This window comes from Gopherus evgoodei, unplaced genomic scaffold (genome assembly GCF_007399415.2).
Source record: "Gopherus evgoodei ecotype Sinaloan lineage unplaced genomic scaffold, rGopEvg1_v1.p scaffold_155_arrow_ctg1, whole genome shotgun sequence".
Lineage (NCBI taxonomy): Eukaryota > Metazoa > Chordata > Testudines > Testudinidae > Gopherus > Gopherus evgoodei.
Genome location: NW_022059818.1, coordinates 65,422 through 85,684, shown reverse-complemented (window position 1 = coordinate 85,684; position 20,263 = coordinate 65,422). Strand labels below are relative to the sequence as shown.

Below are 20,263 nucleotides of genomic sequence, written 5' to 3'. Positions count from 1 at the left end.
TCTCCTTTATAGACAACCATCTCCCCCTTTGGTACAATAACAGACCCAACAATGTTGCTTCTTGCAAACAAAAATCTTCTCAGAAACTCAGACCCCATCCCTGTCATAAACAGATAGCTAAGGGTTAATGTCTCTTTCACCTATAAAGGGTTAACAAACAGTGACCTGCAAGCACCTGACCAGAAGACCAATCAGGAGACAAGATACTTTCAAATCTCTTGGAGGAAAGCCTTTGTTTGTGGGTTTTGGGTTTGGCTTTGTTCTCTCTGGGTCCTGGACGGGACTAGAGGTGCAACCAGGTTTCTGCCAATCTCCCTGCTACAGTCTCTTATCTATTCAGAATTGTGAGTAAGAAAAAAGGCAGTTATAGTCTTTTAATTTGTTTTCTTATTTGCATATGTGTACTTGCTGGAAGTAGCTTAAATTGTGTTTCTGCTGGAGAAAGTTTCTTTCTATTGTTTATAAGTTGAAAGACCCTGTAACTGTTTACCATCTAAATTGCAGAGATAAACCTTTTACTTTTTTCTTTCTTTTTTTATTAAAAGTTTTGCTTTTAAGACCTGTCTGATTTTTTTCTCCTAGTTAAGGCTCAAAGGACTTGAGTCTGTGTACTCACCAGGGAATTGGTGGGAGGAAAGGAAAGGGAGGAGGGAAGAAAAGCCTGCTTTTGGCGTTTATCTGTGTATCTCTTTCCGGGGAAGAAGGGAGGGGAAGTGGTGATTCAAGGATTTGAATTACGGTGATCTCCTAGGGTACCCAGGGCGGGAAAGATCTGGGAGGAGGTAAAGAGGGGGAAGGGAATGGTTTATTTCCCTTTGTTGTGAGACTCAAGGAATCTGGGTCTTGGGGGTCCCCAGGGAAGGGTTTGGGGACACTAGAGTCTATCAGGCACTCTACTTAAGTCCTGATTGGTGGCAGCCTATCAGATCTAAGCTGGTAATTAAGCTTAGGGGAATTCATGCTAGTACCCATATTTTGGATGCTAAGGTCCAGATTTGGGAAGAATGCTATGACAACCCCCCCTTGCTTTACATTAAATGTCTAAATCCCAGATTTCTAAAAAATATTTTCTCTAGTCCTGCGTTTCTTAGTCTTTATCTCAAAAGATAACATCCTCATAATCTCCCCCAAACACCCTGGGACCTTCCCAAATCATTAAAAGACCCTCATCCTGAGCAAGGCCACAACCGTGAACCAGAGCTAGTGTCTAGGCCAAGCTGTTCTGAAGGCAGCAACTCAAACATTTTCTCCCTGCTTCCCTTGGCAAAATCTGGCTGAGAAAACAAAATCCCCCAAACTGAAAATTTTCTGCTGAAAAACCAATACTAGTCTGTTTGGGGACTTTGATTTGAATGAATTATTATTATTCTCTTCTGGTTTATCTCAGTTTAGTGTTTGTCCTCCAGATGTGTTCATAATGTCTCCACCCCCCTTTCATAGTTTCTTCCTACTTGCTAGGAAATACCTTTGCTACGATTTGAGTCAAACAGTGTCCATTATTGTTGTGCTATCTCATAGACTCATAGACTCTAAGACTGGAAGGGACCTCGAGAGGTCATCGAGTCCAGTCCCCTGCCCTCACGGCAGGACCAAATACTGTCTAGACCATCCCTAATAGACATTTATCTAACCTACTCTTAAATATCTCCAGAGATGGAGATTCCACAACTTCCCTAGGCAATCTATTCCAGTGTTTAACTACCCTGACAGTTAGGAACTTTTTCCTAATGTCCAACCTAAATCTCCCTTGCTGCAGTTTAAGCCCATTGCTTCTTGTTCTATCATTGGAGGCTAAGGTGAACAAGTTTTCTCCCTCCTCCTGATGACACCCTTTTAGATACCTGAAAACTGCTATCATGTCCCCTCTCAGTCTTCTCTTTTCCAAACTAAACAAACCCAATTGTTTCAGCCTTCCTTCATAGGTCATGTTCTCAAGACCTTTAATCATTCTTGTTGCTCTTCTCTGGACCCTCTCCAATTTCTCCAAATCTTTCTTGAAAAGCGGTGCCCAGAACTGGACACAATACTCCAGTTGAGGCCTAACCAGCGCAGAGTAAAGCGGAAGAATGACTTCTCGTGTCTTGTTTACAACACACCTGTTAATGCAGCACAGAATCACGTTTGCTTTTTTTGCAACAGTATCACACTGTTGACTCATATTAAGCTTGTGGTCCACTATGACCACCCCTAGATCTCTTTCTGCCATACTCCTTCCTAGACAGTCTCTTCCCATTCTGTATGTGTGAAACTGATTGTTCCTTCCTAAGTGGAGCACTTTGCATTTATCTTTATTGAACTTCATCCTGTTTACCTCAGACCATTTCTCCAATTTGTCCAGATCATTTTGAATTTTGACCCTGTCCTCCAAAGCAGTTGCAATCCCTCCCAGTTTGGTATCGTCCGCAAACTTAATAAGCGTACTTTCTATGCCAACATCTAAATCGTTGATGAAGATATTGAACAGAGCCGGTCCCAAAACAGACCCGTGCGGAACCCCACTTGTTATACCTTTCCAGCAGGATTGGGAGCCATTAATAACTACTCTCTGAGTACCGTTTTCCAGCCAGTTATGCACCCACCTTATAGTAGCCCCATCTAAATTGTACTTTCCTAGTTTATCTATAAGAATATCATGCAAGACCGTATCAAATGCCTTACTAAAGTCTAGGTATATCTCGGTGAAGTCTGCACTGTACACGGTTCCTGGGATAATCCTTGGGAGTGTGGATACCTTCAATGGGCCAGCAGCAAGTCTGGCTCCGCCATTGTCACACCTGAAAGGCTGGTGGGGGGGACATTTTCCAACCTCATAACATATATCTGTAATGCACACAGAGCAAAACTTTATAACTTCCCAACCAATGCGAGCACACACAATCCAACACGATATTAATGTTCAACAGATCAAGACTTTTGACATGATACTTCACCAGGCAGACTTTGTACAAACCATGTTATCATTATATGAGAGTGGTGAATATGGGGCTTCCAGGGTGCTGCTTTGAGCACAGCGTACCACACCTGGGCTTACATTGCAATGGAGATGTACCCTTAGAGTCCATCTCTCCTGGGATAAAGATGGCAGCATGGCTGGCCTGGGTCATCTGACTTGGGCTCATGGAGCTAAAGCTGAGAGGCTAAAAACTGTGGTGCAGATATTTGTGTTCACACTGAAGCCTGGGTTCAGAAACCCTCACCCCTCGTGGGGTCTCAGAGGTTGGGCTCAAGTCCTTGTGTCTGTCCTGTAATTTTATAGTCTTGCAGCCCAAGTCTCATAACCCTGAGTCAGCTGACCCTGGCTTTGAGACAGGTGCCCTGGGTGTGTTAATCACAGTGTAGACATAACTTTAGGCTACGTCTCCAGGGCCATGAAACACCCTTGGCTGGCCCGTGTCGGATTAATCAGGATCATGCAGCTAGGTGTGGAGTAAAGTTGCAGTGTACGTGTCTGGGCTCAGGCTCTGTACCCTGCTCTAGGAGCCCAGAAGTTTGGGAAGGAGTTTAGCAAGTGGAAATGGTAAAACCGCAGGGAAGTATTACCCTGGACTCATGTCAGTTCTCCATTGGTCTGTCTGCTTTGGGGCAGTGATGGAATCACATCCTGCTGCATTCATTACTTCAAAGGGCAGTTTAGGATTTTCATTCCCAGACACCGTGCACAAAGAAGGTCTCAACCCTGGGTTTAACTAAATTAGCTGCCCACCGATTTTGGGAGCCACAATGAACATTTGGTGTGAGAGCTCAGACCTGCCCCTGCCCCAGAGGGAGGGGGTCATCCTTGAGGGGACTGGACCACTGACCTATCAGCTCTTAACACCCAAACTTTCAGGAACTCTGTTATCAATGCCTGTGAGTGTAATTTAAACCATAGAAATAGCCATACTGGGATAGACCATTGGTCCATCTAGCTCTGAATTTTGTTTTCTGACAGTAACTAATGCCAGGTGCCCCAAAAGCCACTCCCCAAGGCACCACTGGGAGTTGAACCCAGGATCTCCTCTTTACTAAACAGCTGCTTTAACCAGCTAAGCCATGGTGCCTGCTGTTATTTAATGCATCCTGTCTGCCCACACCTGACTGTCTGCCAAACCCCACAGGGGCCAGACAAGCTTTGCTTGTGTTTGGATTCTGTAAAGCAGAGGAGAAGATGACATTTTACTCCCAAGGTTTGTGTGAGTGATTCTTTGGACAGGTCTACACTACAAAAAACGACATTACACAGGGGTGTAAAAAATTCACACCTCCCGGAGCAATGCAGTTATATCAACTGAATCCTGATGCAAATAGCACTGTGTGAACAGGAGGGCTTCTTCCAGCAACACAGCTTGGGGAGGGGCTTGGTTAGTGAAGACCCAGAGAGGTGGCCCATGACTCTTGCATGTGGGGAGGCTGGACGTGAGTGCTGGAAGCTCCCTAGAAGCTAGTCCGCCTCTTGCTTGCTCCTCTCCTCCCCTGAGGCCTCCTGCCTGCTGCTCGTGCCTCTACACCCTCTGCCCCAAGGTCTGCCCACCACCCACACCTCTCTGCCCCTCCCCTGACACCTGCTCTGCCCACCATCCACACCTCTTTGTCCCCTGTCCTGTCCACCACCCACACCTCTCTGCCCCTCCTGTGCACCCATCCTGCCTGCCACCCACGCCTCTCTGCCCCTCCCCTGACCAGCTCAGCCCAGCCCACCACTTGCACCTCTCTACCCCTCCCCTGAGATCTGTACTGCCCACTACTCACACCTCTCTGCCCTTCCCCTGACCTGCACTGCCCACCACTCACACCTCTCTGCCCCTCCCTTGACACCCTCCCTTGACTCCCTGCACTGCCCACCACCCACATCTCTCTGCCCTCTCCCCTGCCTGACCTGCCCACCGCCCACACCTCTCTGCCCCTCCCCTGAGACCCGCTGTGCCCACCACTTTCTTCATGCTGCTGTTGTTATTCCATGAAACATCAAGGATGGAATAAAGAGCTGAGTTTACTCCAGGGTGAGGAAAGAAAGGAGCCACCAACCCCCTGGCAAAGCTCAGTGCCCCAGAGAAAACCTGCCCCCTGCTATCGCAATCACTGATGTGCTGGGGATATGATGGGAAAGGGACTGTCTGAATTAAGGCAGGCCCCAGGGGATGGGGGGAGCAGGGAGGGAGCACTGGGGGCGGGCAGGGAAGTGACTCTTCTCAAGTAGCCCCTCCTCAGCCCATCTCTGCCCCCCTGTGTCTGTGGCTCCCAGCGCTGCTGGCCCCACTGACATCTCCCCCCTCCCCCGGCTCTGGCTCCCCTCAGGAGCAGCCGATCCAGCTCCAGGAGAGCACGAGCCCCCTGGGAATGGGACAGGGGTCAAGTGTCCCAGCCAGAGTGGGAAGGGGGCAGCCCAGGAGTTCTCAGACGGGATTACAGCCCCTCGTGGGGGGGTGAGGTTATTATGTGGGGGGTCACGAACCGCCCAGCTCTGCAGGCAGCAGAAGTCAGGGTGGCAATGGAGCAAAGTCTGCTGTGAAAAGTGATATTGACAAATGTCTTCACACCCCCAGTACTGAACAGTAACTATTTTAAAAACCCTTTTCTGCTTATAACAATAATTCAATCAAAGTGTGTTCTAGGCTGACTTTAAAAGTGGTGAGAAAAGTTAAACTCATTTTAAAGAATTGGGTTATAAATTAAGCATTTAAAATAACGTTAAATATGAAAAAACGTGTTTTGAATTGATGGGGGGGGTCGCACTCGGCACCTTGCTTTGTGCAAGGGGTCACCAGTTCAAAAAGTTTGAGAACCAATAGGTTACACAGGGAAAGAGAGACACTGAAACAGGCCTGCAGGGGAAATATCTGGGGAGAGGAGTTCCCAGCTCACAAATCTTCCCCGCTCCATTTACTGCCCCATCCCTGGGCTGTATCGCCAGTGCCGAGGACATCCCAGATCCCCCTCTCTGCCAAGGGTGCTTGCACAGGTAGTTCCTTCCTGCCAGGCCTCTGCCTCACTGAATAATTGCATAAATTAATGGGTGCTCCTCCCCTCCCCCTGCGTCTTTTTGTGACCCTTCTGCCAGTTGGAGTCGGCAGCAACATGGCCCAGGGTTCAATATCTTGGGGATCCTTTTTAACAACACAACACAGAACCCGCTCGAGCCCCCACCCAGTAACCTGGGACAATCCCACACCACCCCTGGGTGACTCTAGAGACAATACTTCCCCCCACCAGCACCAAGGCTGAGGCTGTGTCTACACTACCAGTGCCAACGATGGGTTCCACTCGACAACGATTCACAGCATTGCGGACTGACAAACCTCCATTTTCATCCTCTGAGTCAGGAAACTCACAAAAGCCTCTTCTTTTGTACTGGGGCAGGCAAAAATAAGGTGACACTAAATTATTCTGATTGCTAAAAGCAGGTATAGGGGGTTGTTCCAGCCCAGACCCTGCACGCACCCGAACTCTCTCCCAGGGTCTGCCCCCTGCCTCTCCTGCACCCCAACCCTCTGCTCCAGCCCAGAGCCTGCATCTCATGCAGCTAAATTCCCTCCCAGAGCTTGTACCCCCTCCTGCACCCAAACTCCCTCCCAGAGCCTGCCAGTGCTCCCTTGCCCCCCCAAACCCCTGCCCCAGCCCAGAGCCTACACCTCATGCACCCAAATTCCCTCACAGAGCCTGCCACCACCTCCCCTGCCCATCCCAGAACCTGCACCTCATGGACTCAAACTCCCTCCCAGACCTTAGGCAGAGGAGGGGGAGGGGCAGGACTTGGACTCATTCTGGGTATTACCAAAAGTTCTATAAACCTGGCAACCCTGAGCTGGAGCCCTAGTCCCTGCACATTTCTCGCCTTCCAGGAGGGGACTCTGTGGGGCAGGGCTCTGCTGGGGCTTTATTTCTTCCTTTAATCACTGTGGAAGGGTGAACAGGGAGAGAATTTGTTCTCCTTTTCTGTGCAGAACACAGGCAGGCAGCTGGATTATTGCCAGGGCTGTAATAAAACCCAAGCTAACAGAGGATGGTTTCGATCCATCAAGCTCTGGGTTCACTCTGCTGTGGGGGGAGGGGGTTTCCTACAGGATATACTCCCAGTGCAGCTCCCAAGCTGTGCCCTGGCGAGCTGTGCCCAGGGGATTTAGACGCTTTAGAGGCAGGTGATTGACACGTGCTGGGCCCCATCTCCAGCGCTGAACTGACACGTGCTCGCTGCATTCTCAGCCCGGAGGAGCTACCAAAACACCTCATCTTCGGCCAAAACCACACCTCACCCCGAGGGAGCAAAAAGCCTTTGTGAGCACAGCACACACAAGACTGGAAAAGATTAACACCCATACCCAGCTCAGCCAAAGTGGGAGCTTCCTGGCCACAGGTCCATGGGGCTCATGGATGGAGAAGTTTGCTGGGCTGTGGGGGTCTCTGAAGAATTAGCACAGCATGTGAATGAGTGACTGGGACGTATGTGGGGGCCTGACTGTGGGTTGGAGTGTCCAGGAGGGCCCCAGGGAAGGGAATAGGGGGATTAGAGATAGAGGAGGGTGGGGTTACCAACGTGCATTGTGGGAATGTAGGATTTAGAGAGCCCAGAGTGGATGGGTGTCAGCGGGTTAGACGACCCCACAGTGGTTGAAAAGGGGAACCTGGCAGGTTTGGGTGTAGCAGAGATTGAAGATGAGGAACCTCACACCCTGGGGATGGACTGGGGGAGTGGGGGGATGGGAAAGTGGGGCCCAGCAATGAGAAATGGGTTGGAGGCAATTAGGGGTGGGGCGCTGAGGACGGGGTTTAGGGGGAGGAGGAGGATGGGGCGGTGGGATGCTGAGAACGGGAAGGAGGATGTCGGGGGTGGGGCAAGAGGAGGAGGTCAGTGTCGGGGTGCTGAGGTCGGAGGGGGAGGAGGAGGTCGGGGCAAAGGGAAAGGCCAGGTAGAGTGTACACGATGGGGGAGGGGATGCTGAGGGCTGAGGGATCCCCACAGATGGGGGTGGGGCTGGCGAGCGGGTCACCACAGATGGGGGTGCGGCTGGCGAGAGGGTCACCACAGATGGGGGGACACTGGAGGGCAGGTTGGGGGGCTTGAAGGGGCTGCTGGGGCCCTACAGAAGGAGAGGAGGGGGCGGTGCTGGCAGGAGAGTCACAGCGGATGGGGGGACACTGGGGGGCAGGTTGGGGGAGGTTGAAGGCCCCGCAGCCCCAGGCTGCTGTTTGTGGGGCTGCTCCCAGGCAGCTTAGCGCCCCCCGCCCCCGCTGCCCTCCAGGCCCAGCTGGGGGGGAGGTGAAGCCCTTTCACTCGCGCTGCCTCTGCCCTGTGCCCCCCCCCGCCCGGCTCCCACGGGCCCGGGGCTGCTCCCGGGGCAGGGGCTGGGCCTGGCGCCTGGAACTGGGTGTCTGAGCCCCCGGCCCCCCCGTGCGGAGCCGCCGCTCCCCGTCCCGCCTCAGCGCCCCTCGGCCCGGCCCCGCCCCGCCTGCCGGCTGCCCCCATGGGGGGGGGGCAGCGAAGCCTCGGGGCCAGGAACCAGGGCCTCACCCCAGGGCTGGCGTTAGACCGATCCACCAATTCCCCCAATCCCGGCCCCGCCCAGTGAGAATCTCTGCCCCAGCTGGAGGCGCCTTTTTAATTGTGACTCAGCGGGCGGCGCTCCGGGTCTGCGGCGGGTCCTGCGCTGGCTCCGGGGCTGCGGCAGCAGGTCCCTCAGCGCCGCCGCAGCTCGGGAGCGAGCGCAGGACCCGCCGCAGACTGGGAGCGCCGCCCACATGGCTCCTTGGGCTGATGGTTCAGCAGCACCAGCCCCTGCCCCTGCTTTTCTCCTGGGGAGACCCAGCCCCTCTCCTGCCCCCTCTGGGCTGAGGGGGGGTCCCCGCTTCCCCGCATGACCCAACCCCCCTGCGAGGGGCCCGGGGGCGGGGGCAGGGCCAGGCCCGGGGAGGAGCCGCCCCTTCCTGCCTCCCCCCCAACCCCCCGCCCCTGTGTGCGGCAGCGGGGCCGGGGCGGGAGCACAGCGCGGAGGCTGCTTCAGCCCTGCAGCCCGCGGGGCCGGGGGCAGGGAGCGGGGACACGCGTGGGGCGGACACGCTCCTGCCGGGAGGGGCCGGGCCCGGCTGCCTGGTTTGCACCCTGCCCGGGGGGTCCCCAAGCTCCCCGCGGCCGGAGCGGGGCTGCGGGGGGCGAGTGGCCCGGGCGGGGCAGAGCAGCTTCTCCTGTGGGGCCGGGGGACGGAGCCTGGGAGCGGCCGGGCCAGGAGCTGCAGGAGGGGCCCGGAGCGCAGCTCGGCTGCAGAGCTCGGAGCCCAGGCTGGGCCCGGGAGCGAGGGGAGGGGGAAGCCGGGGGGGGCTCGGGGGTGTCAGAGCCAGGCTGGAGGGGAAGCGGCTGGGGATGGGGACTGTGGGGCAGCTCGGAGTTTGGGGGTCAGGGCTGGGGGGGACTGTGGGGCTGCTGGGAGCTGGGAGTTTGGGGTGTGTGTGGGGGGGTCAGGGCTGGGGGCAGACTGTGGGGCTGCTGGGAGCTGGGAGTTTGGGGTAAGGTGGGGTGGTCAGGGCTGGGGGCAGACTGTGGGGCTGCTGGGAGATTGGGGTGTGGGGGGGTCAGGGCTGGGGGCAGACTGGGGCTGCTGGGAGTTTGGAATGTGGGGAGGAGATCATGACTGGTTGTTGGGGATGTTTGGGGGGGCTCCATGTTGAGATCTGGCCTTGTGGAAGCTTTGAGGGCTGGAGCTGGGGAAAGTTGGGGACTGTCTGAAGTTGGCTGCTTGGGATGTGGGTGAGGCCCTGGGGAGCTGGGGGTTGGGCTGCAGCCCTGTCACCGCAGCCTGGGGCCCTGCGTTTCCTCTGGAAAAGCTGCTCCCCGTTTCACCATCTCCTTTCAGTCTGCAGTTACCTAGTTATCAAAGCCTCGTGAATGGTGTTTGGTTAGTGTCTGGGAGCTCCTCCTGCTGAAGTAGAAAGCAGTGGGGGAAGAGAGGCTGCCTAGCATCCGAAACTCAGCAGCGCTGCTCAGCTCTCTGTGAGCTAAGATCAAGAGTGAGTAGTCTTTTGGCTTTTCCAAGGCCACAATCAAGTGTCTTGATGTTTTTGGTCTTCTAGCCTCAAGATGAAAACCTTGTCTGTGTCTCTGGGACCTTGAAGTAAAAATATTATCTAAGTTATATCTGTTCTTATCAGTTTAATATGATAGGTTCTTTATTTGAAGACTGTATATTCAATTGATTTTTGAAACAAGGGGAAGGAAAAGGAGCTTCTTGTATCCACTCCATGCATTGACCTGGTATTGCAGTGTCTCCAGGACCAGTACCTCTCCTTTTGCGGAGAATGGTCTGGTTAGAAAGGCAGAAAGAGTTTCACTCTAAAGGTGCTGATTTGAGAAGATTTTTTTAAAGTAGTTGAAAAATCAGGCCTCTTTAGCACTTTGGTTTCTTCATGACAACATATTGTTAAAATTTCTTGGGAGTGTTTTCTAAGTTTACAGATGTGAGTTTCTTTGTCTTGCTGGAGGATTGTTTTAAAAGCTGGAATTCTTCTGTTTGCTGTGAGTCTTTTCAACAACATGAGGGACGAATGCTTTCCGGACTGAGGGTCTGTTTGGAAGATGATTGGTTGGGGGGCTTGTGGGGAGACACAGATTGGTAATATTCGAGGTCACATGTATAGCAATAACTGCATGAGTTACATAGACTTCTCCCCACCCAGCCTAAGTTCCATGTATCTTGACTGAGCCTGCCGCCCACCATCCCAGAGCAGAAGCCTGAAGCCCAAGCCCCACCGCACGTGGGAAGGTGGGGAACTCCCACTAGTTGCCTGCTCCTACAGTGTTTATGACTCAGGAAGGGGCTAGGGACCAGCCCCTGCAGGCAGCCCGTGGGGAAGAGCCACTGCTTTGCTGCCCCCGACTCCCCCTCAATTATAGTCCAGGAGGCTGTAGCCGCAATACAAGCCGCTGGTGGCCACATTTGAGAAATGCTGGAGCCTCACAGTAAACAAATCCCAGCAGGTTTGTCACATCCTGTCCCCCACCCTTTCCCCACCCTGGGGATTTCCTGCCCTCGCCCACACAGACCAACCTTCCTGGAAGTTCCCATCCCCTATGTATTTACTGCCCTTTCTCCTCGCAAAGGGAAACCACCAGCAACTCCCTGATAATCCCTACCTCAACCGGCTCCACTGCAGCAATTTCCCTTCCCTGGCCCCTGGAAGGACGGAATGATCTGGAGCAAAACACTGATGTTGCGCTGCAGCGTGTTAGGGCAAAAAGGGCAATTGGGGACATGTCAGAACAGGAAATAAGTTCACAGCACAACTCCCCCCACGATCTTTCCCTGCACACAGATGTTCTAGATGGTCCTGCATGTGACAGAAAAATTCAAATCTAGGGCTGTCAATTGATCGCAGTTAATTTACGCAATTAACTTAAAACAAATCATGATTAATCTCAGTTTTTATCGCACTGTTAAACAATAGTCCAATTGAAATTTATTTTTGATGTTTTTCTACATTTTCAAATATATTGATTTCAATTACAACATAGAATACGAAGTGTACAGTGCTCACTATAAATAGTTTTATTACAAATATTTACATTGTAAAATATAAAGTACTGTACTCTTTATCATTAAAGTGCAAGTTGCATATGTAGATTTTTTTTTGTTGCATAAGTGCACTCAAAAAGAAAACAATGTAAAACTTTAGAGTCCAGTCAGTCCTACTTCTTGTTCAGCCAATTGCTAAGACAAACAAGTTTGTTTACATTTACTGGAGATAATGCTGCCCATGTCTTATATACGTCACCTAAAAGTGAGAACAGGCTTTCTCATGGCACTTTTGTAGCCAGCGTTGCAAGGTATTAACGTGGCAGATATGCTAACATCCATATGCCTTAATACTTCAACCACCATTCCAGAGGACATACTTCCATGCTGATAATGCTCGTGAAAAAAATAATGCGTTAATTTGTGACTGAAGACCTTGATGAAGAACTGTATGTCTCCTGCTCTATGGTTTTATCCGCATTCTGTCATATATTTCGTTTTATGGCAGTCTTGGATGATGACCCAGCATATGTTGTTCACTTTAAGAACACTTTCACTGCAAATTTGACAAAACGCAAAGAAGGTATAACCTGAGATTTCTAGAGACAGCTACAGCGCTCGACCCAAGGTTTAAGAATCTGAAGAGCCTTCCAAAATCAAAGAGGGGCGAGGTGTAAAACATGTTGCCAGAAATCCTCAAAGAGCAACACTCTGATGCAGACACTACAGAACCTGAACCACTAGACAGGAAAATCAATCTTCAGTTGGTGGCATCTGACTCAGATAAGGAATATGAATGTACTTTGGATCACTGTCGAGCAGTACCTGTCATCAGCATGGAAGCATGTCCCTGGCCTCTGATTGCTAGAAGCTGGGAGTGGAGAACAGGGGCTGGATCTCTCCATGGCCGTCTGGTCTGGTCACTCCCTCTGAAGCCCATAGCCAGGGCCAGCCTTAGGGGTGGGTGCCACCAGGGAATTACCTAGGAGTACCATGGTCAAGGGCGGTGCTGTACGGTAGCAGTGAGGTGTGTGCTGCTGGTGTAAAGTCAGAAACTGCTCCCGGCTGGCAGGGGAGTGCTGCTTGGGATGGTGTCCAGATTTCTCCCTGCTCCTTCCCAGCATAGGAACATGGAGGGAGGGAGGGGAAGAGAAGGGGGAGAGAGCGGTGATGAGTGGATACTGCTCCCCCCAGTGTTCTTCCGTGCCCCCCTAGGGGGTTTTGAGTGAGGAGCAAGGAGTGACATCGGGGCTCCCTGCTTCCAGGTCACCTTCCCCACCTGGGCTGCATAAGAGGAGGACAGAGAGCAGAAGCCCAGATGGGGAAGGTGACCTGGAAGCAGGGAGCCCCGATGTCGCTCCTTGGTCCCCTCTCACAGCCCCCTCATGGTGGGCGGAGGAGCAGTGTTCAGGGGCGGCGGGGATAGCAAGCAGCAATGCCAGCTACTCTGTGCATCCAGGTCAGTTTCCCCAAGTGGGCACAAGAGGGGGTGCATGGGTTAGGGAAAAAGGGGGCACAGTGCAGAGATTATGGGTGTAAGAGGATGCAGGGGTTAGGGGCACCGGAGGGGGGGCACAGGGTTAGGGGTGCAGAGGTTGGGGCACCAGAAGGGGGCACAGGGTTAGGGGTTCAGGGGTTGGGTGCTGGGGGGGCAGGAGGGGGCACAGGGGTTAGGGGTTCAGAGGTTAGGGGGCAGGGTAAGGGGTGCAGGAGGGAGGTGCAGGGTTGGGGTGTAGGGGTGCCAGAGGTCACAGGTTTAGGGTGCAGGAGGGGACACAGGGTTAGGGGTGAGGGACGTGGGGGTGCAGGGTTAGGGATGCCAGAGGTTGGGGATGTAGGGGTTAGGGGTGCTAGAGGGAGTGCAGGGAGGAGCACAGGGTTAGGGGTGCCAGAGGGGGGCACAGGGTTAGGGGCATGGGGGAGGATGCAGGGTTAGAAGCACAGGAAGGGTCACGGGGCTCTCCTGTGACCCAACCCCACAGGAGACTGACCCTATGTTTAAAGAACAAACCTCTATACTAAGGGCTGCAATATCCACTGGGGTGAACACAACGGCATCAGCTCCTTGCTGCCCAGCCTGTGAGAGTTTTGACTGTGCTTCTATAAAGGGAACAGTGAGCGGAAGTTAAGTTGCCTCCTGTTCTATAACTGATGGGGGGGTGCAGCAGGGATTAGGGGCATGGAGAACGGGGGTGCCTGACAGGTGTTGGGCTGCAGGGTTCCCTGCTGCAGCTCCGCAGACTGGAGCCTGCTCCTCCTGTGCAGGGCCAGCTCCAGCTTTTCTGCCGCCCCAAGCAGGAGGAGGAGAAAAAAAAAACAAAACGCTGTGGCTCTTCGGCGGCAGCTCAACCAACTGCTTCTTCTGCGGCAGTTCGGCAGCGAGTCCTCCCTCCCTTCCTCTTTGGCAGACATTTGGTGGTAGCTCAAAGACTAAGACAGGGAATGGGGGACCCGCCGCCGAATTTCCACCAAAGACCCGGACGTGCTGCCCCGATACCGGATGGGCCGTCCCTTTGAATTGGCTGCTCCAGGCACCTGCTTGCTACGCTGGTGCCTGGAGCCAGCCCTGCTCCTGTGACAAGCATGGGCTGGTGCAGAGCGTGGCAGGGCAGGGAGATGACATCTCCTCTAATAGCGGGGCCCTTTCACAGCAAGGGCAGCACCTCCCCGCAGTAGCACAGACCCACCTACTCCTCCTGCTTTCTCCTGACACCAGCACCACCCTTCCCGGCACCGCCTCACGGCAGCACCTGCTTCCAGACTCGCACCAGAAATGGGAAGTCTGGGCCAGGCCTGGCAGCAGCTGTCAGGAAATGGAAGCAGGAGACACAACCACTCCCATGGTGCTGTGGGGTCTGTCCTGGCTGGTGGGAGATGGAGGCAGTGGACACTACCACTCCCATGGTGCCGTAGGGTTTTCAGGTGGGGTGCCCTCCCCAGGGTTCGGCTCCAGGGGAGGTTTGGCATCTTAAGGGACTGTGGGGGAGGCTTGGAGGAGGTTTGAAGACCAACAGTGAAGGGGAAGTTGGACACTGGCCAGAATACCAGAGAGACAAGGCAGGTGAGGTGATACCTGTTACTGGACCAGCTCTGGAGTCACACAGGGTCTTCTTCATGGAAGGAGAAAGGTGCTCAGAGCATCACAGTTCAATAGAAGGTGGAACGCTCTGCCCCGAACACCAGATTTTCCCCTACTTCCTGGAATGGGGGGGGCTGTCCCCACTGTCCTGTAAACAGCCCCACCACGTAACCCAGAGGTGGCTGCATTTTAGCACCAAGACACCAGTGGTCACCGCTCCAGAGGAGATGGTACATACAGGCCACTGCCCTACGTGGCCACCAGACGTCACAGACTGTGCACTGTCTTAGCTGGCCCCACACGTTACTGCCCCAAGAGGTGAGGTACACACAGGCTACTACTCAAACTGGGCACCTGGGGTCACTGCAGCAATGGTTGAGGGGGATACAGGCAGGGTACTGCCGCACATGGCCACCAGGTGGCACTGCTGCAATGGTGCTGGTGGGGGGGAGATGATAAACGGGCCACTGCCTGAAGTGGCCACTACCACAATGGCGTGGGGAGAGGGGGAGGGAGATACCAATAGGGCACTGCCACACCAGGGCACCATGGGGAGGTCACTGCTCCAATTAGTAGAGATACACATCGAGTAGTGCCCCAACTGGGGGCCCTACCCCAGAGACAGAGGGGGCTGGGGAGAGAAGAGGAAATCAAAGGCCACTGCCTCACTTAGCCATCGGGGTCACTACCTAAATAGGGGACACACACACACAGGGCACTGCCCCACCTGACCAGCAGGGGTCACTGCCCCAATTGGGGGATATACAGAGGGTATTACCCCACAGGGATGCCAGGGATCAGTGACTGCCATACCTGGCACAGGGGTAGAGGGGATAGGGTGACCAGATGTCCCGATTTTATAGGGACAGTCCCGATATTCGGGGCCTTTTTCTTATGTAGGTGCCTATTATCCTCCACCCAGTCCCAATTCTTCACACTTTCTATCTGGTCACCCTGCCGGGGGGGGGGGAGAGAGGGGGCTACACAAAGGGCACTGCCATACTTGGCCACCAGTGCACATCCCTAGTGGGGGAGTGATACACACCAGAAGCAGGGCTCACTGCCACAAAGGGCTTGGAAGATACCCAGGGCACTGCTTGACACAGCCACCCAGGCACCCTGCCACCTTGGGGAGGTGAAGAATACACCTTGGGCACTGACTCCTCTGGCTACCAGTGGTCACAGGCCCAATGCAGGGGTTGGGGGGAGTAAATACACACAGGGGACTGCCCCACCTGGGCAACACGAGTCACTGAGATGAGAGTGGGATACGCAGAGGGCTCTGCCCCAATGGCTGATATACATACAAGGCCCTGCCTCACCTACCCACCAGCACTCACAGGCACAATGGCAGTAGTGGGGTCACATAGACAACTGACCTCAGTTGCCACCAGGGGTCACTGCAGCAATGCTAGGGGGATACATGCCAGGCATTGCTGCCCCTCGCCACCAGGAGTCACTGCTCCTACAAGAAGGCACCTACAGGACACTCCCGTGCCTGGCCAGCAGAGGTCACTATCGCTGGGGAGGGGCTATGGGGAAGCAGAGAAAGAGCAACTAACTGCAGTGGGGAAAATCACAATCTACCAGGGAGAAAGAACGGACTCCACTAGGACATCGCACCAACTCCGGCCAGGCTGGATACCAGCAATTCGGGGCTGGAGCAGCTCCAGCTAGAGGCTGGGCAGAGACAGGTGACCTCGGTTTCTGCGCTGAGCAGGCTGCTTTGGCAGCGAGGAGGGACAGGGAACCCCCAGGCCAGGGTCTTGCTGCCCAAGGAGGGGGAGATCTGCGGCACTCTTTGGAGTAGCTGGTTAAGCAGCCGTGAGCCACACGCTTCTCCCTGCCTGAGCTCTCCAGGAGCACATTACGCACAGGTGTGCGCTGGATGTAGGCACCAGTGTAACAACAGGGCCAGACTCTGCTGAGTGCTGCCTGTGAGAGACAGGGGCAGAGTCAGACGGGCAGATGGGGGCAGGAGATGACAGAGTCAGCGGCCATGAGCTGAACCCATCACAAGTCCAGCCTGTGACATCACCATCCGTCCCTACAGCTCTCCATCTGTCCCGCTGTCTGTCCAACCCTCAACCCCTCATCCATCCCCAATGTATGCCACACACACCCCTTCACCCATCTGCCTCACACACTCATCTATTTCCTCATGCATCCTGCTGTCCCTCTGATTGTCCCTGCAGTGCCCAGCACAAGGAAGCATAGTGGACCCTGAGCGAGGCTTTTGGGTGATGCAGTAATGGAGCTAGCGGGTGAAAGGGGCATCTCTAATCCCAGCCCCACTTCTCCTCTGCCCAAAGCCATGACCGCGAGCCCACCCCTCTCAGTCTCAGACCTCACAGCCCCAAAGACATGACTGGCCACTCACACTGTGACCCAGTTACAGCAATGAGGTCTTCCCGAAGATAGGGGGTGGGAGGAGCAACCCCCTTATCCTGGCAGGCAGGACACATCCTTCCCAGTATGGCAGAGACCCTGCCCTTGGGCAGATAGACCAAGATGAGCCCATAGGAGACTGGGGGAGGGGGAGCAGAGGAAGAGAATGCAGGCAACTGAACATGACAGGTGTCCATGAAAGGAGAGAGAGAGTTTGAGTGAAAGTTGGCCAACACAGAGAGAGAAACCTAGGAGGACGAAAGAAATTCACAACAGGGAGTCACCCTCATGGATCCAACTTTCTGCTAGGGAGCACACACCACTCCTGGCCAGAGAGATGATCAGCTCTCGCAAATGGCAACATCATCTCCCCTGAAGCCACAGCTAGTCCGGAAACCCACACCCAGGTAATGGGAAGTCCCTGCCTGGAGCCAGGAGGGCTGTGACCAGAGCCCTTCCCAAACCAGATACACATCTCACCGACAGAGACGGTTACTCTTGTCCCAGTTGGGCAGCTCTTGCCTGGCATCAACAGGATTCACGCTGTCACTGCTCTCGATCACTTTCCATCTCACCTCAGGGCTGGACTCCGTCCTCGCGACTTCTTTTCCCTTGGTATGAAACACAACACAAGAGGAAAAGAAAAAGCAATGGTGGTGAGGCTCCTCTTCTCGCTACTCCCACACACCAGGGCTTCGGCTTCAACCCTCCTCCCATTCTGCCATCACAGCTACAATTAGAAATCTGAGCCCTGGGCTCACACCTGCTTGTCTCCCCAATCCTAGGCCCTGTCCAGCATGTCTCCCTCCACAGAAGTTACCTGGCCTCATCTTACACTCCATCTTCATATTGCTCTTCTCCTTCCCAGAGCTCCTGCTCTGCTCCTCAGACCTGTCTGTCCTCAGCTCTGCAGGCAGAGGGGAAGGGGCATGATGGGAACACACACGCCCCATTCCAGACACCACACAGCATCCACAGGGCTACCAAAACACCTCATCTTTGGCCAAAACCACACCTCACCCAGAGGGAGCAAAAAGCCTTTGTGAGCACAGCACACACAAGACAGGAAAAGATTAACACCCACACCCAGCCCAGCCAAAGTGGGAGCTTCCTCACCTTCCCGGCCACAGGTCCATGGGGCTCATGGATGGAGAAGTTTGCTGGGCTGTGGGGGTCCCTGAAGAACTAGCTCAGTATGTGAATGACTGGGATGCATGCAGGGGCCTGACTGTGGGTTGGGGTGTCCAGAAGGACCTAAGGGAAGGGAATATGGGGATTAGAGATAGAGGAGAGAGGCATTACGAAGGTGCATTGTGAGAATGTGGGATTTGGAGAGCCCAGAGTGGATGGGTATCGGTGGTTGGACGACCCCACAGTGGTTGAAAAGGGGAACCTGGCAGGTTTGGGTGTAGCAGAGATTGAAGATGAGGAACCTCACACCCTGGGGATGGACTGGGGGAGTGGGAGGATGGGAAAGTGGGGCCCAGCAATGAGAAATGGATTGGAGGCAATTAGGGATGGGGCGCTGAGGACAGGGATGGCGGGGAAGAGGAAGAAGGGGATGTGGGGTGCTGAGGACGGGAAGGAGGATGTTGGGGGTGGGGCGAGAGGAGGAGGTCGGTGTTGGGGTGCTGAGGATGGGGGCAAGGAGGAGGTTGGGAGCGAAGGGAAAGGCCAGGCAGAGTGTACACGATGGGGGAGGGGATGCTGGGGGGTGAGGGAGCCCCACAGATGGGGGTGGGGCTGGCGAGAGGGTCACAACAGATGGGGAGACACTGGGAGGGCAGGTTGGGGGGGCTTGAAGGGGCTGCTGGGGCCCTACAGAAGGAGAGGAGGGGGCGGTGCTGGCAGGACAGTCACAGTGGACGGGGGGAGACACTGGGGGGCAGGTTGGGGGCGGTTGAAGGTCCCGCAGCCCCAGGCTGCCGCTTGTGGGGCTGCTGCCCAGGCCCAGCGGGGTTGGTGAAGCCCTTTCACTCGCGCTGCCTCTGCCCTGTGCCCCCCCCCGCCCGGCTCCCACGGGCCCGGGGCTGCTCCCGGGGCAGGGGCTGGGCCTGGCGCCTGGAACTGGGTGTCTGAGCCCCCGGCCCCCCCGTGCGGAGCCGCCGCTCCCCGTCCCGCCTCAGCGCCCCTCGGCCCGGCCCCGCCCGCCGGCTGCCCCCGAGCCCGCGTCCCCCCAGCAGCGCCGGGGGGGTCCCACTGGTGCCCCCCCCGGCTCCCCGTGGGGAGGGCTGCGGGGGCAGGGAAGCCTCGGGGCGAGGGAACCAGGCCCGCACCCCACGCGCCGAGTCTGTGTCCCGCGCTCTCTCCGCCAATCAGGGAGCGGGGAGGGGCGCGGAGAACTGACGAGCTACGGCCCCGCCTCCAATAGAGGCCGCGTGTGAGAGGGAGAACTACGCTTCCCAGTGTGCACCGGGAGGTGGCGCGTTGCCTGAGCAACCGTTCGTCACTTCCGCTATGAGACGAGCCAGGAACTACAACTCCCAGCCTGCCCCGGGGCGCCCCTGTCCTCTCGAGCCCAGGTGAGGGCGGGTCCCTGGGTCAACCTGACACCCCCCCCAACAACTCCGCATCCCGCCCCGCCCCCCAGAGAGCCCCGCCCCCCGTGCAGTGTATTAACCTGCTCCGCGTGGGAACGTGCTGCCGCTTCGCCCCTTTCACCCCCCGCACAAAGCAGCTGATCGGGGCGGGGGCGGGGGCGGGAGCGCGGGGGGCGGAGGCCGAGGACCGGGGGGGGGGGGCAAGTCAGTGCCGGGTCTGTCTCTGCCCGGTGACTTGGTACATTTGTCTGCACCGCGGGGATGTTCCCAGCGCCCCTTGTTCGCTGGGGCTGGAACCCCCCGTCTGGGTGTGAGCTGGTTTCTGGGGGTGTCCGATGAGCCTTGGAACCGGCTCCTTGTCACTCCCCGAACTCCCGCTATGCCCGGCCACCCATTTACCTGGAACGCTGCTCCCACATTGCCCCAAGCAGGGGCAGCTCTAGCAATTTAGCCGCCCCAATCACAGCGGCACGCTGCGGGGGGCCCTCTGCCGTTCGCCGGTCCCGCGGCTCTGGTGGACCTCCCGCAGGCGTCCCTGCAGGGGGGTCCAGTGGTCCTGGGGCTCCGGTGGACCTCCCACAGGCACGCCTGCAGATGCTCCACCAGAGCCGCGGGACCAGTGGACTCTCCGCAGGCACACCTGCGGGAGGTCCACCAGAGCCACCTGCCGCCCTCCTGGCAACCGGCAGAGCGCCCCCTGTGGCGTGCCGCCCCAAGCACGGGCTTGGCCCCAAGACCCTGCCTCTGCACCACCCCTTCCCCCTGAGACCCCGCCCCTA

At 55.7% G+C, this 20,263-nt stretch overlaps 1 long non-coding RNA gene and 2 other non-coding genes across 3 annotated transcripts; 1 reads left to right on the top strand and 2 right to left on the bottom strand.

The window, feature by feature from the left end:
• Window positions 1-2,760: 2,760 nt before the first annotated feature.
• On the bottom strand, window positions 2,761-18,599 carry LOC115639935. Its single transcript, XR_003997776.1, has 3 exons — window positions 17,765-18,599; window positions 17,425-17,555; window positions 2,761-2,820 (listed from the first exon to the last, which is right to left on the bottom strand). It is a non-coding gene; the product is annotated as an uncharacterized LOC115639935 (long non-coding RNA).
• TRNAT-AGU lies at window positions 3,967-4,040 on the bottom strand. Its single transcript has one exon. It is a non-coding gene; the product is annotated as a tRNA-Thr (tRNA).
• On the top strand, window positions 10,070-10,253 carry LOC115639937. The gene has a single exon (XR_003997778.1). It is a non-coding gene; the product is annotated as a U2 spliceosomal RNA (small nuclear RNA).
• Window positions 18,600-20,263: the final 1,664 nt, after the last annotated feature.